The sequence below is a fragment of the Lissotriton vulgaris genome, chromosome 5 (genome assembly GCF_964263255.1).
Source record: "Lissotriton vulgaris chromosome 5, aLisVul1.2, whole genome shotgun sequence".
NCBI lineage: Eukaryota > Metazoa > Chordata > Amphibia > Caudata > Salamandridae > Lissotriton > Lissotriton vulgaris.
Window position 1 is genome coordinate 1524548903 of NC_141693.1, and position 23243 is coordinate 1524572145.

The window sequence follows — 23243 nt, forward strand, 5'->3', positions numbered from 1 at the left end:
ATTCATTAAAACAATATTGGCACATTTATCCGCCTCGCAGATCACCAGATTAGGATCGTCTCTAATGGCTTGAAGAAAAGCTCTTTCTTCTTTACTCATGTTGGACTTGTGTGGACATTTATTGTAAATGGCATGACTATCTTTCAGGCAATAAAGCTCTTCGTGACCCTAGATGTCAATTCGTCTATTACCAAGTTAGTGCTGCTTTGGGGAATAAATTTAGAGGTGTTTCGCAGACCACTATCTATAGATACATCCTCTACTACATCCAAATTATACGCAAAGTCTGGCAGATCTCCTAAATCTCCTTCATCATGTAGAGTAGCAATTACATGTGAAACATTGATATATGAAATGGTAAACTCAGAAGGGCATATGGTTTCAACAGTAGGAAGAGGTACAGAGGGATGATCAGCAAAACATTTTTTTTATTTTAGCTTTTGTGTGAATTTGAATAAGTCCAAATGGACATTCTCAAAGTTTGGTCTTTCCGTTGGACAAAAATTCAACCCTTTACAAAAAACTGAAGTCTCATGCACTGTCCACATCGTGGTGCACAATCTCATCTATTTTTTGTTCTGTGTCTTCTCCATTCTTGCTTTTTTGCCAGTTGAGAATGTGGTTCAACATAATCGACGTGTGCATCCGGTGCTTCAAAGATTTAGAGACAATGGTATAACGTTGAAAGCGAGCAAATGTAAGTTCAACTTGGACCAGATAGATCATTTAGGTCACAGAGTTACCCCTGAGGTCATTGAGCCTAAAAAAGAACTGGTTAAAACCATCAACAATTTGTCCAGAACCACTTCAAAATAGGAAGTAATTAAGTTCTTGGGGATGTCTGAATTTTATAATAAATTTATTGTGAATTTTGCAGAGAAGACTCACAATACGTGAGCCCTATTAAAGAAAGGTGTATCTTTCTTTTGGACTGAAGAGAGTGAGAAAGAGTTTGTTTCCCTCAAGAACTCGCTAAAAAGGCTTTCTGTTTGTAGAGTTTTGAGCCTGGGCAGGAATCTATCATTGTGTTTGATGCCAGCTCCAAAGGGCTGGGAGCTGTCCTTTTACAGAGACTCAATGGCTTAAAAAGGACCATTTCATTTATTTCCAGAAGTTTGAAAGGAGCAGAACTGATTTACTCTGTTATTGAAAATAAGGCTTTGGCAGTATCTTGGGCTGTGCAGAAAGTTAAAAGATTTTTATGGGGGAATATGTTTATTGTAAAACCGATCACAAACCTCTTAGAGAGATTTTTGAGGGATATTTGACGTTTCAACGCATGCTTTTACCACGCATGCTGTTACAACGCAAGTATTACAACGAAAACCTTTACAACGCATTACACTTGGGGGTGCTGGATAGTGAATAGTTTAATTTACTATTCCAACTCCAGTCCCCGTGGACACTAGGGAAGGTGTTGGATAGAAAATTAAAACTATTCCTTATCCTAGAGCGCCCCCCAGTGTAATGCGTTGTAATGGTTTTCGTTGTAATACATGCGTTGTAACAGTACTGCGTGGTAAAAGTTGCGTTGTAAATGTTGCATAAAATTTTTGAGAAAAAGGGGTTGGATGCTATGTCTGCAAGGATAAGGTGCTGGGTTATTAGTTTATAGGGGATCACTGATAGAATATCGCGGAGCAGTATATCGAGCTGCCAGAATATCAATGAGTAAATAACGAGTGACAGAATATCGAATTACTATCTACAAACAGGTAAGTACAAAAATATTGAATCCTAAATATTGTTGTCAATGATATAGTTTGCTAAAATATCGACTTTTTTAAATGTCTCAAAAGTAATATAAAGTTAATTAAATAATACATATAATTAATTAAAACAAACTTAAAAATAATAAAAATGTTAACATTAATAAATAATAAATGTAATGTAAAAAAATGTATTGTTTTATTATTACATATATTAACTTAATAATATTAAAACATATTTAATATTTTTAATTATAAAATGTAAAAACATAATTTAAAATATCAGTACATATATATAAATAAACCTATAATATTAATATAAAATTAAAATAATATAATAAAGTTAAAACATTAAAATAAATATATTTTTAAAAAATAATATTTTACTCTTCATTAAATATAACAATAAAAAATACGTTGCATAGCGTAAAGTATAAAATTACTATTTCCACTTCAACAAGTGGTACAGTGGGAAAAGTGTTGGATAGCGGGTGGATAGAAAATACTATTCCCACTCCAGCAAGTGGAACAGTAAAGAAAGTACTGGCAAAGGTGCAGGGTTTTTAATTCTCAGGGACTACTAAAGAAAGTGTTGGATAGCAGGAGGGTAAAAATTACTATTCTCACTGCAGTGAGTGCAAAAATAGGGAAAGTGTTGGTTAGCCGGTGGGTAAAAATTACTATTCCTTCTCCAGTGAGTGCAATAGTAGGGAAAGTGTTGGCTAGCGGGTGGGTAAAAATTAATATTCCCACTCCAGTGAGTGTAACAGTAGGGAAAGTTTGGATAGCGGGTGGGTAAAAATTATTATTCCCACTCCAGTGAGTGTAAGTAGGGAAAGTTTGGATAGTGGGTGGGAAGAAATTACTATTCCCAATCCAGTGAGTGCAACAGTAGGTAAAGTGTTGGATAGCGGGAGGGTAAAAATTACTATTCTCACTCCAGCGAATGCAACAGGAGGGAAAGTGTTGGGGTGCAGAATAAGGAAGATGGTGTCAGTGGAGAACAGCATCCAATAAGGCAAGAAATTAATAGAACTGATGAGTTAATTGATTGAATGTGATGGAAGGTCCAGCAACAATATGGGTGTTGGGTAGGAATCAGTGTTGTTGGATGTCAATATCAGTAATAATACATAGAGCGAAATACATCCACAAGTTGAGAACAGAGTGAGCAAATTTGGCCGTGTAGTCAAGAAATCTAATACGGTGTGTGACTTTATCTGTGATTAAGTAACATGAAGGGTATTCTATTATCTATAGTTTGTGGAAATGTCATTATTGTATTCTGTAATGATTTATAAAGTGAATATAATACAGCAACTTTAGTTAAACAATATATAGTATTTAGTTAGTATCCTTATTTGCTATATTTGTATTATTATATGTGGGGAGTAATGCAATGTATTTTTTTTATTGGAAAAAGGAGGGGGGTGTTGGGACATCTTAACATTTTAGGGGTATAATGTATAAGCCAACGATGCACCGTACACCTATGCCATTGGTATTGTGATTTCAGCCGGTTCGTAAGTAGAACCTTGGGAATGAGTGACAGTTGGAGATAAATAAAGGCTGCTGTACTGGACGGACGCAGAGTGCCCAGTTGTCGTGTAAGGTTATTGGAAAATAAAGTATACTTTCCATGAAGTCTGGTGTCAGCGACCATCTTTACATATGCTCTGTAGAGCGCATCTGCAGCAAGGAGGTTAACTTACACAAATGCCATGCTTGCACAAGTAATGTGAGTGACAATGACATTCCAAAGGTGACATCTTGTGATGGAGTTTGATAGTCTAGACGGTATGACTCAAGTGTTTAGTGCAGGGACTCATGCCTGTGGGGCACAGCAGCACAACTGAGTTGTGAGGTGCAGGCAGGCTTTATTGCATTGTGTGGTGCATTGAATAAAGCTGCATTGTGTAGGTTAAAGTTGTATTATTTGTACATTGCGGTGCAGATGGAATTATCACAGTTAGGCTCGGAGATGACAAAAGGCAACAGCATCTCATGCCTTGGTCTCAACCAGCAGGACCGAAAACTGTTTTGCAGCAAGTTCATTCCTAAACACTTCCTGATTAGAACCTTTCTACAGTCAGCAGAGTTTCTTGTATCAGCTGTGATTTTCCCTTGTACCAAAATATGGTCATTTAAAAGACTGTCCCTGGAAAGTGATGAGCATGCATTTCCACAGCCCTGACTCAGGCAGAATGAGCACTATCCATCAGTGCAGGAACATAGGAGGTAGCACCTAGTTCATATTTAATGTTTCCTATTTGCCTTCGCTTGTCAGTCCACCAAATGGAAACATTATTGATTTAGCAGACTGGATAAACATAGATATATATTTATATATACTTTGTTAAACACCATTGCTCTATTTCCTTTTCCAATCTACATTTTAAAGTATTACTGTGCCTTTTTATCAGCTGGCTTTTAATTCATGCACCTTTCAGTAGTACTATTCTGCATACTCTTCCAAGCCTTAATAAGCTGCCCCCAAAATATTTAAATGGCAACGTTGAGGGAATATCCATATACAGTTAGGAGAGGACCCTCTTTGCACTTTTGCTAAGAAGGAGTAGGGTTTTTCGGAGCTGATTCACAAATGCACATAAGAGGATGTAAACGAGTACTCCTGTATAACTAGTTCCCAAATGCTTTGGTGAATCGCCCCCAAAGTCTGCAGCAACTGACTGGATGGGAAATGCAATGCACTTTTTTGTTTATTTTTGCAAATGCATAGTAATACAAGCAAGACCCCCGAGGGCATCACAGCACCTCACAATATCTTTTATATATTTTAATACAATGGTTTAAGAGGTGTAACTTCACGTTTAACCAGCTTATCAGGAGTCGACCTTCAACGTATTGAAAAGATCCTTTTAGAGCTTGCAACAATCTATAGGGTTTACAACAATAAACGGCAATTCAAACAAAACAGTCGGAGGTGGGATTCGCCTTAAACGGGGATCATACAGCTCCATAGGTTTTTACTTACACCAGTTTTCTGGGGCATTACATGAATTTACATACTCATACATACTTCTTTTAGGGCCTTTTTTAACATCATTTAGGGTAGCATTCAGATTATTCATTTAGAACTAAAGTTAATATTGAAAAATATAATGTATTTCCAAGTAGTGGTTTGATACAGGAGACTCTTGGAAAGTAGCCAGGGCATTTCTCCAGAAAGTGATTTTTCATGGGAACACTAACCTTGGGTGCAAGCGTGAGCTTGTTGATTTGACAACGACGCAGAGAGTTCTGGTGAGGTAGCTGCTCTGTTCTTGATATGATGATTCGGCGTTAACATGCTGCACAACACCACCCTAACTGGTAGGAAGGCATCTGCTATCTGTTTGGCATAAATGTCCCCTGCATGACTTTGTAAAGCTAACAAAGAATAGGACTCATTGCTGAAGAACATCAAACCTAAACATCACCCCACCTGAATGACCATAGCACAAAGTGGCCCAGATAATCCCTATATGGATAATTTCATGTTGTCTGTAAACTCCTATTACTACCTGAAACTGAATTCCAAGTTATGTGGTATTTTCCAATGCTCCAATAGCATACGTGCTATTTTTGCATATGCAAACTAGTGTACAACATGTTATTTGCCAAACCCGTGCAACTAATGTAAAATTCCAGTTAAGACAACCTGCAAAGAGTGAGAATGTTTTATTTGGGCACCTAAGCGCAAGAACTAGCATTTAGACCTTATTGTCAACAAGATTCTTGACAAGTTTTGCCACCCACCAGGTGTGGGTAATATTGCAGAGCGAACATGATCAAATAACACATTTGAAAATAGTGCTTGGGCACTTCTTTACTGTGAGAAAGTGGCTCTATATATACTGGACAATAATGAAGTACAGTGTGTATAGAGTCCACAAACCTCAAAGGTATAACAGAGGTTAAAGTCAGGACTGACCTTACTCTTAAAAGTGGTAGCTTGGTCGAGCAGTAAGGCAGTACCAGAGGACAGTGCAAAGCATTTATTGTACACACTTAGTCAGCAAAGGATTTCAAACACTCAAAGACTGAACTCCAGGCCAATGGTTTTTATATCCAAAGATATGGTTGTTTTATTTTTAGAACCAACAGGCATAAAAATATACTTTGCTAGATATGAGAACTCTCATGTAATTACTTTGCAAGGAAGCAATAACGTTGGTGAACACAATAGGTACAGCAGCAACTCAAGTCTAGGCACACTTTAGCATTGAGCTTAATGGATTGTTACCTTAAAAGTACAGTTGATTACAGTACAGATTACTTTAGTAATTCCAGGACTAGTTCCTAGATTCAGTCCTGGGGTCTAAGCTGAAATCAGATTAGCAAAAACGTTTTATTTACTGGGGGGATTTTTCATAAATATAAAGCTGTTTTAAAAGTCCACACGTTGAAACTTCTCAATGACAATCTGGCAATGTTATTCAATGAGAGAAAATTCAGATTGCAGGTAAAGTATGATCACGTTACTTTTGTAATCCAGTACTGGGCTTCTAGGGCCAGCACTGGGGTCTGAACTTAAAACAGGTAGGTAATTGTGTTTCAGTATTTCGTATGATTTTTAAAGAATATTTCAAGTTTTCAAAAGTAGACACTTGCATAGAAAAGCAGACAATGGGTTCCTATGGAGAAAATACAGATTACTTGTAAACCCAGTAAGGATTACTTTTGCGGTTCAATACTGGGCTGAAAGGTACAGTACTGGCTTCTCGCCTACTTGCAGGTGAGTACTTCGGAATTCGGACTTCGGCTGATTTTATGTGAATATTTGCAGTTTTCAAAACTTCACAGTCAAAATGGGTCAATGTTACCCAATGGCAGGTAAGTGAGTTACCGGTTTCCAGGTGAGTACTTGGCTGGTGAAGTTAAGACTCAGGGGTCCACCAGGGTCAGGTAAGTACAGTTGGTTCTGCCCCAGCAGCGCAGGGCCGGCCGGGTGCAGAGGTAGGTAGGCCCAATGATATCCAATGGGGGAAAGGGGGTCTTCGGTTTGTGGCTGCTGGCTAGCAGGCCACGCGTCAGTGGGAGCTGGGCTCCTGGTCACTTGCTCAGGGCAAGGGGGGAAGTAGGGTACGACAAAGGTGGCACAGTCAGCGGCACTAGGGCGATTGGGTGCAGGGTGCTCTTGAGCCGTCGGGCGCTCAATGTTATCCAATGGGAAAGGTCAGAAAGGAACAAAGGCTGCAGGCTCGGTGACGGAGACTCCCCAGGGGCGACCAGCACTTCGAGAGGTAAGTTGGGATCTTGGAGCACAGGTAGGTACCCCAAAGGGAGGCACAGGGGGCTGTAGGGTGCCGGGTGCAGGGGGTGTCTTTGGGTGTCGGAAAAGCTTACCCTCGGCTTGTCGCGGTTGGGGTGGCCCCTGGTTCTGAGTCTGCAGGCGTCGGCTGGTTTGTCAAGGAGGGTCTTTGGGCACTGGACTTCGGGTCCCAGTCACCGGGGGGACGTCCTCATGGTCTTGTTTCAGTTGGGCTCGGCCCAGGCTGGGCGGGTGCAGAGTGGACTGGTCCGGAGCTTACTGGTTGGCACTAGGTGGGTTGTTGCAGCAGAGCCTCTGCTGATGTGAGTCCCCGTCTTTAAGAGGGTCAAGGCAGGCAGGTCCGCTGGGTGTCCCAAGGTTGCTGACCGCAGGAGTCGCTAGGATTAGGCAGGAGCAGGTTCCAGGATCGACAGGCCGGTAGGGCTGGGGCCAAGTCAGTTGTTGTCGTCCTGTTGTTAGCAGCTCCACGGTGGGTCTTCTTCTTCTTGATCTTCTTTCTTGTTTTCGTATCCGGATCAGAGGAAGGAAGGTTCAGGGAGCCCCTAAATACTGAATTTAGGGGCGTAACAGGTAGGCCAAGGACAGGGACCAACGGGCTCCTGTCCTGGGGTGACTAAACCCCCTGGCCTGCTCCTCTCCTGTGGGAGGGGGGCAGGAGCCTAGCTGGGATTGGGCAGGGCTACCCATCTACAAGATGGCCGGAACCCAGGGTCGTGCTTCACCTCGTCTCCCCCATCTGAGGGGTGGGGTTGGCACAGGCTGGCACCCTCCCTTCCTGACGTAGTTTTTCCTGCCAGTCTTCCCACCAGAGTGGGGGTTAGAACTGGTGGGGACCAGTTGCTGGGTACAGCAAATGGTCTGGAGAAGCTCACAGAGGCGGCATGCCTTTGAAGCTTCCCCCTGCCCATCCTGGGGGAGGAGACCTAGCACCTCGCCCAGCATGTGCATTGTTGCAGGCCCAGGAGAGAGGGGGCTCTCCACCCAGGGGTCCAGCAATATGTCTGCTGTGTGGCAGCCTCTGCAGCCACTCAGCCCAGACGCGAATTGTAGGTTAGGTTTTCAGAGGGTATCTCTAAGATGTCCTCTGGTGCATTGTACATTAAATCCCACACTGGCATCAGTGCGGGTTTAATGTGCTGAGAAGTTTGGTACCAAACTTGTCAGTCTTCAGTGTAGCGATTATGGTGCTGTGGAGTTCGTAATGACAACCTCCCAGCACCATATACTCTTAATGGCATCACTGCACTTACAGTGCCCAGGAATGGCCCTGGGTACTGTAGGGACACAGGGCCCATGCACCTGTGCCCACACCTCTGGCATAGGGCACCCAGCTAGAGGGGTGACTGAAGTATGCTAGGGCAGTGGGTTCTGTGGGCATGGCACACAGGGATGTGTGCCATGTCGACTCTTGGTTTAGTTCTGTACTTAGGCACTCAGCCTGCAAAGGCAGTGTGTGGGTGCCAGGGTACAGTGCCCCTGAGGGTGGCACAATAAGTGCTGCAGCCCTCAGGGGTCTTCTCTGGTCACCATGCCCTGGGTACCTGGGGTACCATTTACTAGGGTCTGACAGGTGGCCAGAGATGCCAATTGGGTTTTTAGTTTCACCACAGTTTTAGGGAAGGAACACATGCCCTGGGTACCTGCTTGGCAGGAACCCAGGGCACACTCAGTCAAAGCACATCAGCAGTTCAGAAAAAAGTGGGGGCATACCAAGGCAAGAAAGATGGCACTTTCTCACATTTACCACCCAACTTGGAATTTTAAGGTGCAAATGGGAATTTGCATCCAACATTTTTTCACCTTTCTAGTTGTAGTCAGGCCCGCCGTTTCAAACCTTAAGTACTCTGAAGTAACTTAAAGGGGCATGTAGTGGTCTACAGCACTCTCAAATGAACAAGCAAAGCTATGTTGCCTGGCCTTTGCATATTTTCTGGGCTACCATGTATTTTCAGCAGCAAGCTAGTCAACCATGTTAGCCCACTTGAGGTCCTCCATGTTATTTTTGTTCACATCAGACTTGCTCTCTGATGTCAGCCGGACTCCCTGAGTGTACCTGTTAACTAATTGAAGGTAGCTACTGCCTTCTCCAAGCGGGTTTATGAAGTGACAATAGGATGTTTACAGTTCAGGAACACTGTACTCCTATGTATAAACTGGCTGTCTTCTCTTTAAGTACACATTTCTCCAGACCTTATAAGTGGGATCCCTTGCCATCACTGTGCCTGGGACCAGATTGAAGATTGCATGTGGTGTGTTTATAAAATACCCTCCAATTGAGTGTAGGTGTTGCCTCCTCACTCTGTTTTGCCCTTCAGTTTCCTCAATAAAAGGATTATAATGGCTACAATCAAGAGACACTTTCATCTGTTATTTTCATTTAGGAAGCTATTCATCAATATGTTCGGTTGTTCAGATATGATGTACTAGGATATTTATACATGATAGTACCTGTTTTTCTCGGGTGCAGGGTCATTTTTGTGTTCTTTTGGAGTAAACATGCTCGAGCCATCAATTTCTTTTTCTTATAGTGTGACACGCATGCTGTTTTTTTCTGTCAATCTAAACACCCCAATTAGCAGTCATGGACAGCAGCCTTCTGCTTTCATTGCAGCATGCTGTAATACAAGGTGCAAAGTAGAATTAGGACGCTGTACCTGGCAGTACAGCACTGGAGGTTTCCCCTGCAGGTGCTCGTGCCTAATTTAATCGAAATATACCTCTTCGGCCACTGAGCAAGCAGTGCCCGAGTGTCTGCTACGCTGCTACTGGGGAAAGAGGCTGGCCCCACCTGCTATCGCCGACCTAAGCCTGCATTCCCCCATCTATTGATACCTCATTGAGATACCCAAAGGAACTCCCCTGCGGCCCACCCCCCCATCTCCACCACCGCCTCTAAACACCCCATGCACCCAGGAGTTTGCCAAACCAATAGCTGGTAGCAGGCCAACACATTGGTCAGTATACCTCATTTTCACCTACGGCTAGAGGAGCCAGAGAGCGCCAATAAGAGGCAAGTGCTGTGGGCGGTGGAGGGTGGGGAAGGGGTTGAAGTAGGCTTGGCGGTGCATGCTCGGGACCTACAGGACCTGCAGGGCTGGTGCTAGAGCTGCTCAATATCCTGGCATTATACATTGTGGTGTAGTGGGAGTAGTGGGAGAGGTCCATCCCTGCAGAGGTGGCCTGGCTAGGGCCAGGTGCGGCTTGTGCAGACGTGTGCCCAACCCTGCTTGCAGCTATCCTACTGCCCTACTGCCCTATTGCCCCATTGCCCTACTGCAGTCCTTCACAGTCTGAATTGCTCTCACTGTTCACATCTTTCACATTGGCTCCCCTTTACACCACCATGCCTAGACTAGATTTTTTTTAGATCATAAGGTCAATGTAATTTAATTACTGAGTCTTAAGGAAGATTCAACTATTATTTAATTCTTCCTTCAAAAGTGAAATCTATACACAAGGGCATTAAAAGTACAGTACCATACATGGAAAAGTAAAGCAAAGCACTGAAAGCTACAACACCTGGTAAGAACAAATACTGAGCAAACATTGAGCAGGCGAGATGACTCTTGGTGGCATATTGTGATATACCGACCCACAGGCATAGCAGCCATCTGCCCATTTATCCAGGAAGAGCCTTAGCTTCACGCTCATGCCCCTAGACAGTTGCACCAGTTCAGGAGGCAGAAGCAGCCATTGTATAGAAAGGCTCTGGTGGGCAAAATAACGGAAGACCGGTTGCTACAACTTTTACCCCCAGGAAAAATTACTTCTACTAGCTCCAGAATAGCGCCTTTGGTCTAGCGCAAGGTTCGTGACCTGTCTCCATCTCAGGGGGACTCCTCTACAGAGAACTCAATCAATCAATACTTTTGTAAGGCAATAGAAGCAGTTCCAAAGGAGTACAAAGATATTTCAGACATGGCATCCGCAGATATTTGCCTGAATAATTTGGGGTGATGCTCCATCAGCAATCTGCCCAGCACAACTTAGGTTACTACAAAAAAGTCGAGCAAAGAAGGTGCTGGCATAGGGCTCCTTACCAAGCACAAACAAAATCATGCCCCAGCTTAAGACTGTCAATTACCAATCTGACTTGAGACTCTCCTCCATATCCTACTCTCTTCTACTTGAGTTCGAAGATCTTCTTACAGGAGGGCTGGAGCAAATGCCAGAGACAATGTCTGCTGCTAGCCCCAGCCTTATCCCTTATATAGGGAACAAAGGTAATATAGGTGGGTCTCCAGTTACCACTATTGTAAACTCAAGTGGAATTCCAAGTTAAAATATGAATCCAACCTCAACGACTGCACAATTTTATCGATCCTTGGATTGGTCCCTGGAACCGACGAGCCCCACAGCCTCGTTATCTCAATCAAGTGAATCGCCCCTAAATCAAAAGGCTGCATGTTCACTCCCCAGGTGGGAGCGTTTCACTGACCAGAAACTGGGAATCCTGGCAATAGCTTTTTTTCTAACATTGATGATACTTTGGGGCAAACGCCGTTAATTACTGTGGCCCAGGGGAAAGAACCATTGAGCCAGCTTTCACACTGCAGGCCACACCGCATATCTAAGAGATGGCAGCAATAAAAGCCACGCGGGACACTACAGCCATGACTCTACTGTTGCAGTCAAGCAAAATGGAGCTGCAATTAGATCTAATTCAATAACTGGCAACTCATCTTGCTGAAATTGGATCTAAGCCTAATCTCCTGGGAACAGAGGTAAAACTCCTCATGAAGTATAAAACCTACCCATGCTCCCCAATCATTGACATGCTGAATACATTACCAGAAATACTGGGGAATCTGGTTGGTACAATCAAGGTCTTTTCTTCAAATAAAGCATCCCAGGCTAAGTTATTAAATACTACTATGGCAGAGGAAGTCCATCAAAATAACCATGGTTTATCTGAACCGGCCATTTCCCAGGTATTTTCTCAAAATCATCTGATATCCAGGATCAGGTGGCCCATTCTTCCTCCAACAGGTCATTGGGTTGACAGAGGGAGCTTTTGGACAGGACAATTTATAAGAAGGGCAAAAATAAGGTTAAAAAAACACAGACCACAAAGCAGCGTTTGCTTATTAGAACCTCTTAGCTTGTGCAAGTTCCCACAAACACTGGCCATTTTTTTCCATCTTTGCCCCTTCAATACAGACAACACTTCGACCTCCTACTCCCCACCCACTTGTTCAGCAGCAGTCTCCCCGGCGTTCCTGCATTACTTGAAACTGAAGAGCCAATTCCGATCAGGGGGCCTCGGAAATCGATGGTCACTCAGTGAAAAAGGCCACCAGAGATAATCAACCGTTGGATGTGGAATGTCAGGACAAGGTGCCGGCACCCAAGATAGGGGAGGCAAACTGACAGGCGCAGATGGGATGCTGGGCACACAAATTGAAAGGCTCGACCAAGGCACTCAATCTGAATGGGAGACCCTGGAACTGCCAGGCCCAATCCCAGGGGTCAACAAAAGAGTCCACAAACCTATAGAACTATAATTGATCACCAAGTGCCTGGAAGGGGGAGTCCATTGACTTGTTGGAGTATATCCACACCATCAGGGCCAGGAAAAAGAGACCTTTCTGACACACCAAAATTTATGGGCCCATATTGATCTCAACTTTCCAGGTAGCCTTTTTTAGCGAGCACCACAGAGGGGAAACCAACAGTTCTGCAGTTCATCCCCCCGTACAGCATTTGTCTGCAGTTCAATCTGAAGAGCAGCCAGATCTCAACCTCCATAACTGTGACAAAGAGGAGAGTTCTCACTTAACATTCCTCTTTGTTTCTTGGTATATCCTCAAGAATATATGACGTTACATCGCGGTCTTCACACCGCGATACGTTTACAATGCAGGCATTACAATGCAAGTTGTTACAACAACTTGCGCTGGAGAGCACTGAACTTAGGAATAGTATGATTTACTATTCCAACTCCAGCCTACGTAACAGTAGGGAACGATTTAGAATAGTAAATCATATTATTCCTGAGTGTACAGCAATATGCATTGCAAGTCGTTGTAATGACTTGCGTTGTAATGGCTGCATTGTAAATGTATCGCAGTGTGAATTCCGCGATGTAACGGATGTCTCCCATCCTCATGGGTTCTCTGAACACCTTGAACAGAGGGAATCTTCTGCTGTTTGATCATATACTTGCCCTTAAGAACATAAACACTGATGACCTAGATTTGGTCAAATTTGAATTGCCTCTGTTAAACTCAACGGGGAATGTGACCAAGACAATCTGGAAAAGAATGGAATGCTGTTTCGGATTGAAGGGCTATCTTCGAAGAATGGGGTATAGAACTTCAAATTCCTGCCCCGGTGAAATATCTGCATGTTCTTTTAAAATCATTTCAAGGCCAAATCCCAGCCTGTGTGCTAAAGGATGCAACAGGGGGAAACCTTAGTGGGGCCCCAAGTGTAGAGGGCCTGAAGCCCATTATTATTCATCAAAGGTTTGACGGGAGGGAGGTTTCCTTTGACACAGTAAGGAATGATTATTACATGCACGAGAGGTAGGGGTAGGCCAAGTCTAACCTACAGGATCCCTGAGGAAATGCACCCTACACCTACAAATATCTTGTCAATGAATTCTTGGAACATTGCGGGCTGGGTACCAAGCTTGTTCAAGTGGACTGGGGGGAATTCACAGAAGCAGCTGATATAATTATGTTTCAAGAAACCTGGGTGATTTCCCATTTATATAGGCAGGATTTTAAAACCTTCCATGTCCTAGCTTGCAAGTCTAAACCAGGTAGACCCTCCGGTGGACTTCTAATTTGGGTTAATGTCTTGTTGGGGTGTTTTGTTAGCCAATTACCTATCATTTGTCCAGGCCTGCTTGGCATCGAGATATCCACCAATCATTAAACAAAAATTCTCCTTTTCAATATATATAGTACAAGTATCTCCAAATCAGCTGAATTCCCCTGTCCTCCATAACTAATTATATCTCTACCTTATCTCAATAAGAAGCAGTTGTAATTGTGGCCGGGGATTTGAACCATCAGACCTATGTTGGGGTATTCCCCAAATATTGAGTCCATCTTTAACCACACTTCCATCCTCAGAAGAGGGTCTACGCAGGATATAAAGTCAGCTAGAGAAAACTACAAAATAGTCCTAAAATCTAATTGGGATACCGCAATTTGGAATGATATTTTGTCTCCAACATGCTCAGGGGACCAGGTAGCTTTCTGGCACATAATAACACACGACGCCAAGAGAAATAGGATAAAATCCGTAGCACATATTCTTCCATAACACTGGGTAAACCATTTTAAATCTTTACATAGTGGCTCCCTTCTAACCCTTAGAAACCTTGATTCCCATGATTTTATGGTGATCCCCACATCCTTATTTATTTATTCAAGACTCGTTTTAAATTATAGATTGCTAAAAATGGTTGGGCTGTCTCAGCAACAGAAATGACAATGGCCATTAGATCTCAGGAGGCAGGAAAGGGACACAGGTTAGATCCTATTTCGGTGGACCTCTTCAAGTCCAAACCAATAATTTGGGCACTCTACCTTAGATGTGTATTTAAATGCCATTTTAGCAGGTGGTGAGATTTTAATCTCATGGAAAGAGAAGGAGCATTTTCCTTTACACAAGAAAGGGCCCTAAATCTGATCCAGCTAACTATCGCACAATCATTGATTCTTCCTACAAAACGTTTTGTAAGCTTTTATTAGAGCAGCTCCTTACACAGTTCCAGGCTAAATATTGTCCCAAACTTAATACAGTCAACGAGGTTATTAGGTTTAAATTAATAGGGTAAAAAGAAGTAGACATAAAAAGGAGTAGCCTCCACATCGCTTTTGTTGACCTCAAGGCGGCATTCAACATGGTCCCTAGAGATAAGTTATGGTGTACACTAGGAGACCTAGGGCTTCCGAGTCCTCTCCTTAACTTCTTTGTCAGGCTTCACCACAACAGTTTAACACAAGTTGGGTGGGTCACAAACGAGGAAACACTGATTCCTTTGAGGTTGTAAAAGGGGTCAGAAAAGGATGCATCCTTGCTCCCACGTTGTTCCTTCTGTTTTTAAATGGGTGTATTGATTACTTCTTGGGTTGTGATAATGACTCGCCGGTTCGAGAGAGAACCACATTTCCCACTTATTCATTATTAGTATCAAACCCCCAAGGGCCTACAGACCATTTTGAGTAAGTTTAATAATTTCTGTTTTGATCATGGACTGGTAATTAGGGGCTGATTAGGATGGAGGATTTTCTGCATCCTCCGGGCCGGCGGAAGCCACCGCAGGCCCGGAGGATGCGGAAAATCCTCTGCGGACCCACCAAAGACCCACCGCCACATTAGGATGGCTGGTGGGTCCTGGTTTCAGTCCACCGCTTTTCCGCCGCGGTTGACTTACAACCGCAGCAGAAAAGCTGTAACATGGCTGGCGGTGTCTATCAGACACCGCCAGCCATATTAGGATAGAGTAAAAGAGATGCTTTTCCACAGCGTCTTTTCCGCAGTGGAAAAGCATACGGAATTTGACTTCGGGGGCCCGTTGCGGGCCCCCCGGGTGAAGGGGGGGTGGGGGGTGCACATGGGGGGTACCCATGGTACCCCCCTGCATGTGTATGCAGAAATCGGCAGGCACCGCGCTGTGCCTGCCGCTTTCTGCATACAAATGCAATGTATGCATTTTTAACATTGCGGCGGGTACAGCTTGAAGCTGCGCCCGCCGCAATGTTAAAGATAGAGGATGTGACAGCCACCCTGGTGGTCACATCCTAATCTGCAAGGAGGGAATGCCGCTGCCCATGCGGACGTTCCCTCCTACTCTGGGGTCGCGGACGGACTCAAGTCCGTCCGCGATCCTAATGAGCCCTTAATGCGAGTAAGACAGCATTTATTGCCTTCATCCCCTTAGAGGCTTCAGAGGATGAATAATATTGGAAGAGCAGGAGTTGGAGATAATTCTAGATTTTGATTACTTTGGTATTTGCTTCTCTAGTTTGAATTCCTGGGGTTCCCAGATTACCAAAAGCACTCTCATACTAAAGCACGGGGAGGCAGCAATTTTAAAATCTTCAAATAAGACCTCCTTGTTTCATCCCATCTTCCCCCTTATTGAGTTTGGAGGGCCAAAGCACTAGGTGCCGCAACATACAGAGCAGAACTTTGGGGATATGGTAATCCAAAAGCCCTTGAGGTGGCAGAAAATACATTTCTGAGAGTTGCCCTTAAACTGCTTCAAAGTATGCAATTTATTTATAAACATGACTTAGGTTTCCGGTCCATTGTTCCCCTAGTGCACTTGAAAACTATTCTGTTCTGAATATGGATTTTATTTACAGTTGAGCTGACAGAATACAGGGTGGTATTAAGAGATGGCCTAGATGAATCACAGTACCCTGGTTGGAGTACACAAAACAATCCTCATACTCTTTGAATCTACATAAGTATTGGTCATACCCTGAAACTACTCCATCTTCTGCAAATAAGAGATTGAAGGCAATCTATTGGGAGCTTAAGGAGGTTAAATTCTCCAAACAGGTAGGCTGGGGAAAACTGACGTCTTCATAGGATTCAAGCCTGCCTCTTACTTTTGAAACAATATGAATGATATTGATCTCCTGTTCACAAAAGCTCTTTATATAAGATTCAGGTTCGGTACATTACCGCTTGCTACCTTTACCGCTAAATAGAATAGTCAACAAGGTGGCAGTGAAATATGTCCTGTCTGCTGGAGTGCGGAAGAATCAAGCAACCATTTCCTCTTTTTTTGCTCAGTGTATTATAAGCAACTTAGCTGCTGGATTGCTCCTCTGTGCCGCATTTTAGGTGATGCCCAATACAGGGTAGCAATAAGACTATGTAGAGCAGACACGCTTCCGGTCATTGTTTTCTCTATTGCTTAATTTTTAGAGAGCATATGGCCAATTTGGCATAAAATTGTCTCTCTTACCCTTTCTTTGCCCTCAGACTAATGCAAACCCCCCTCCTTTTTGCACCATGGTTTTATTGATTTTAGAACATGTGTTTTTAATTGGTTTGGAAGCTGGAGCACTTGCACTTTATCTAGCTAGGATGTCCTGTAAGACACGGAAGAGCATGTAACCTCAGCTTTCCCTGTATCCAGATCTTTGTTATTTCACAATAGATACATTTCGGTGCCCTAGGTGTTTAAAGTATTATGCTCATGCCTAGCAATGCAGTTCACTGGGGTTTCTACTTTTAAAGTATGTTATTCTGGCCTGAAGATTTTATTAACATTCTTACTACAGCATGATATGTTTAAATTGTACTTTTAAGCATGACAGACCACAATAGGTTTTTGTCTATGGTCAAGTGTTTGTGCAGCTGTTCTGTGTCTTCAGGCCAAGAGTGCATACCTCTGTGAATATTTTATGCTTGATATCTGTATACTTTCCAGCTTTTATTGCACTGTGTTTCCTTTTATAATTATTATATTGTACTGCTTTTATGGCCATTGGGCGAAATAAAATAAATAAACAAAGAAAGAGACAAAACCAAACAAGCATTTTCAATGCAATAGGTCTGCCATTGGTGAGATTTTGAGCTATTGGCGTTGTAAATGACAATGACTTTTATCTACCTTAGATTTTTTTCTTTTTTGTTGTTGTTTGGTGAAGTAGCCAATATTCGCTTGTGAAATTTCAGTATATAGATATCTATTTACATATCTATACTACTATTATAAAGAGAGAACTTGCACCTTTTGGCCAGGTAAACTCGGGAACCACAGCGCCAATCTACACACCCGATACATATATGAAAATGTCAGGGTGTGTAGATGGACATAGGCTATATAAATTTTTTAAAAAAGTAAATTAAAAAAATTACGTTTGTAAACAAAGTAGTCCCCTGAAAGTAGCTCCGGCCGGGACCTAGCGCTGGCCGCGACGCGACGTGCGTGATGACCGAGACGCGATGCGCGTGATGTCGACGAAGGAGGAGCGGCGGTGCACTGACGAGCAGCTGTGCAGTGAGGAGCGGCGGCACAGGTAAGTAAAGGGAAAGTTCAGTGCGAGACTGTGTGATGCAGGGGGAGGCAAGAAGGAGGCAGCAGTAAATGAAAATGTCGGAGCGCGAGTGAGTCGGGCGGGAGGGGGGCGGGAGTGAGTCGGGCGGGAGTGAGTCGGGGCGGGAGGGGGGCGGGAGTGAGTCGGGCGGAGGGAGTCGGTGCGGGAGGGGGTTGGGGCGGGAGCGGGTGTACTGTCCCCAGCCCCTTTCTGCCCCAGGCAATGCTGGGGCGGGCTGTTAGTTCATAGATATGCAAAAATATATGGGGATATTTCTATGCCTTTAATTCAAAACTGTAAACGTGAAGCACTTGTAGCATTTCCTGGCTGTATTATTTTCTGCACAATGTGTGATCCAGGTGCCTGTTATGGTATATTACATCAGTTGTGTGCAAAGTTTCAAAGGTTCTGCATGAAGATTTTGTACCTAGAGAGAACCACTGGCGCATTTGCTTGCCAGCCTGCTCTCTTGGTAACGTGTACCTGCTAGCCCGAAGCTTTAAGATCCGGCTTCACGAGAAAGAGGCAAAAAAACGGTGAGCGATGCAAACCACAGATGAAGGAGTAATGGAGACACACAGCTTCCCTCTGTTTTGGGTCAATCAGGGTGAGAAAAACAATACTTGGCACTCACCAAGCATGAAGCGAAGCCCCCATCGAGAATATTGTTATATTTATAGCCACATCAGCCGGCATGACAAAAATTAAAGTGCTTGGAATCGCAACCATCCCATGTCATTTTAACATTACCTTCCTCGTCCTCTTCGTGGAGGCAGGCCTGTGTTTGAAAGTGAATACGGGCAATCTGTAGTGCGCTACACACTAATGAGACTGCATACTAGTGTTCACAATGAGATTTTATTAAACAAAAGCAGGTACACTAAAAGTTGCTAAAGGGATTTTTCACTGTGAATGATGACCTCATCAGCTTTCCAATCAAATAATCTGTGTAAGGAATAGGTGATGCTAGTCTGTACAGGCAGCGCAAAAAAAATGAAACAAACACATATGGCCGGGATGCCCGTCACCCCCTCCCAACACAATCCCCAAGAATGGGAAGTCGGACGCAGTTCTGAACTTTTGGAAGGCGGGAGGGAGTCACCCTCCCGGCCGTATTTATTAAAATATGAAACAAAATTAAAAACATTAAATAAAAAGTTTCATAATCATGTACAATTTTACATTTATTACATTTCGATGAAGACATGTTCTTTGGCTAACCTTAACAAATCTCTAATACAAAGGTTTCCTAGCCGAGTCTAACATCCTGCAAATGCATACATTCTAAATTAAAATTGTACATCCTAGCATTATGGGCCAACGGCAAGGTCTTAACCGGTGTCAGATCCCTACTACCAAAACTGTCGCCCTCACGGTGTGAATGGCGCATGCGCAGAGGACTGTACCCTCATTGCCAACTGTAATTTTCCTTGTCTTGTTGGGGGCCCCCCTTTCCGCTCGACGCCATCTTAAAGGTCGTCCGAGCTCCCGTGTGAAGTATCTGTAGGAAGGACAGCGTGGACTCCCCCCCCATCCCCACACTCTCTATCCGCCGTCGCGGATATCCGGGCCCCGGGAAATTCGTAGGAGGGGCATATAGCCGCCTCCTCCCCTGGAAGGGGCCTATGGCCGTCTCCCCTTAGGCGACCCATCCTTAGTGGGTTCCGCCTCCCAGTGGGAGGGGCCAATGGCCGCCTCCCCCCGGGCGCTCCCATCCATATTGGGTGGCGCCCCACTCTAGGGACCATGAAATTACTGCTCACCGATCATGACCTTACCGCCCGACCAAAAAATAAATACGACAGTTGTTTACCTACTAAGGAAGGAAAAAAGTCTGACATAGCCTTGATGTTTCATCAACTGCTCTCTCCTACAAAGCAAACATTATCTTACAGGCAGAAGTCACATCCTTATCTTAAAACATTCCTTTACTTTCACTACAAAGGAAAAAAGGCCTATCTCAGCAAAACTTTATTTAACCAAACATTGCCATGAGGGGCTGGTGGGTGGGTCAAAATTGCCGCTTGTTCTGTCGAGGGCTCACGAGCAACGAGTGGGTGCAGCCTTCAGAGCACAGGAACAAGAGGATGCTTCTTCGGATTCCCGCTCTATTTATTCTTCTTCGGGAGGGCGTGTACCCTCCTCCGGTACGCCTACTGGGCGTGGTCATCGGTGTAGGTGTCTAGGACAACCCCTCTTGGGTGGGAAAAGGCGCGCCCCGGCTACGCCGCTTCGGGCATACCAGCCGAGACACGCCCCCCGCCCAAAATGGTTTCCCGGGAGGATCGGGGCACCCAACCATACGTTCGGGGGGACCGAGTGGTCGCCCCTTTCCATTTTCACCAGAATGAATCCTAAAATCCTTACAGCGGCTAGTTAATACCTAGACTTCAACACAAACAAGCATTTGCAATGCAATAGGTCTGGCATTTGCAAGAGTTTGAGTTATTGGCATTATAAATGACGATGCCTTTCATTTATGTGCTTACCCACTGATATGTAGATCTGCATGCACCAAAAAGCAATCAAAAAGAATGAGGGAAATATAATCAAATCTTATGTAATGCAGGTCTTCTGATTAAAAACCAACAGTGACTGACGTCTCACAGGTGACATGGTCTATGAGCCTTTGTGTTTGTTCGGTTTTGCAATCCAGATGGAAATTGTATGTAGCATATACACGAAAGAGTTTCATAAACTTACACGTTAAAAAGCATCACAAGCTCTTACACATTCTGTGGAAATGTGCCTTTTAATGGGCACACCGGTGCAGGGGTCACCCTTCTCTGTCCACGGGTCTGTAGACCAACAAAATAGAGATCGGCACTGAAGCTGGAATTCAAATAACCTGTTTCTTAATCACTCATGAGCTGGACTACGTCCATACAACACCTTCAAGTGTTCCAGGAGGTAGTACATTTAATACACAGATCATGGTGCTTATACACACTTTGTTGCAGAATAAGCATGTAGATAGAAATAGAAGGTACAGGCCTACACAGGAATAGTTACAGACATACATGGGCAGATGGGAGATCACTTAGTCAGCAAAGTGGGAGGGGGAACAGAACTGTTTACAACAGCAGAAAATAGTTGACAGTTACATCTTTAACCAGGTGCATTTCAGTAGCTACAGGCCTTTGCTTAGCACATACATTGCTTTGGCCCAGCACAGAAGTAGTTAACTAAAGCTGATGACTCAAGTAGAATAGAAGGGCAAGCAACAGTGAAGACAGGAGAACTACATAGCTAACAAAATAAATGCCGCAATCAAAATGGCTGCAGCTTATGCTAACAGAAATTATTTCAGATTTCCACAATTCATCACCGGCAACAGTAATTTTAGTGTGTGTAAACGTATCAAATTACTGGTACCTAAGCACATCAGTGAAGTAAGTTATTCGCTACTGTGGCTCGATTTTAAAGATGGGCAAACACACACTAGGAGCATGCGAAAAAAAACAAAACCTCAAAGAAAATATAGTACAAAAACGTTGTACAAATAGTTGGTGCTTTATTTTGGCATTTCACTACAACATTTATCTATTCTGCACTTCTCCAGACTCCCTTTCACAGCTTGCAGGTCAACATGGGTTATATTTTGCAAATCAAAGAACAAGAAGAGAGGTTGCATTTTTGCAATTTTGTAAAAACAGACCTGTGGAGAGTTTGAGTTCAGTTCTTTATAAATATTAACTGTTTTCAAACAAGCTGTGGGCCACTAAATTAGGACAAGTTTTTAGTCTGTTATGCAAGTGTGTTTCTTTGTTTATTTATTATAATCAATGAGACAAAGGAAGCCATTTTGGCTACATCTGAAAAAAAAACACCTTTCCTACAAAGATGATATAGCCCTTCTGCCATTTGCGTGCAGATAGCAGACAGGAAGCCAAGAACGTTTGACTTGTGGGCAGATTTTTTTAAAGTTAATAAAACAGTAAAAGCCATTGCAGAGTTGAACTCACCGGCAGCTAAGGAAGCTATCCCTAAAGAAATATGTTAAAACACATTTTACAATACGAGCGCCATTGTAAACTCGAATGAGGCTTAACAAAAGCGGTACTGTTCTCTGCGCCAACTATAAGTCCATCAGTTGCTACTCACGATTAATGACAGCTGTTGCAGAGCAAGGATCCTCCGGGAGGCAAGATAGGCAGGCTCTCTGGTGCCATTCCGTGTGGGCCAGGCAGTGCTGTAGCCCACACTGCGAAAAGGGAGAGATGGTGTGAAACTCTCGAAGTTTGCAGCAGCTAAGTGAGCAAATCTTCTGCCTCTGCAGTCTGTACGGTATGTTAGCAGGCGGTCCAGGGATATTGGCGCTACCTACGTTCAGGCAACACAACAGCCATGCTCACGTAGGAAAAGCGGCAACACCAAACTGCTGAAAATGGAAACACGGGCGCCAATGTTAAAGCTGGTATTTTTCCGCTTTTGAAAACAAAGATTTTCAAAAGTTGATTTAGGTGAGCCACGTAGCACACAATAAAGGTATGTGGCTGCTATGTTAAATCCAACACGGTGTGGCGCAGTTTGAAGCGCAATGTTACATTTGTGGTAAGCTACTTATAAAGATAGCTGCATGCTATTCACACACATTGGAGCCCCGTGACTGACAAGGAGGAAGGGGAGAAGGGAATGGGGAGAGAGTGCAGGGGGTGGGGGATCATGGAAAGAGACAACAATCAAACCATTACCAGCACAGCGCTTGTGAAAGGGCGCCATGCTGATAATGTATGTATGCCTGTCACACACTTGTAAATTAAATAAAAAATTAATTTGGGAAAAGGCACCATGCAGCACAATTCAAATATTGTAAGTTAAAGCTTAACGTTGCATTTGTGGTGAGTAACGCATAAAGATAGGCGCCTGCTGTTTACACAAGCTGGAGCCCGACCACTGACGAGCAGGGAGGGGGAGAAGGGAGTGGGGTGTGAGTGTGGAGAGTGAGGGTGGAAGAAACAATGAAACCATTAACAGCGCGGCACTCGTGAAAGGGCGCCGTGCTGATTATGTATGCATGTGTGTGTGTGATGCTTGACCTAAAAAAGTAGTCCCCATAATAATATATAAACACTCGCATTGTAGGGAAACTGTAGTTGGGCGGTGCTGCTTCCTCCAAAAACGGAAGTGACGTATGGGATTGCCAGCGAACAGTCAGCGAGATAACAACAGCAATGCTAGAGTTAACCAACAGCAAGCAGCAGGAGAAATTACCCTCGATATTGTATTTACTATTGGTCTTGC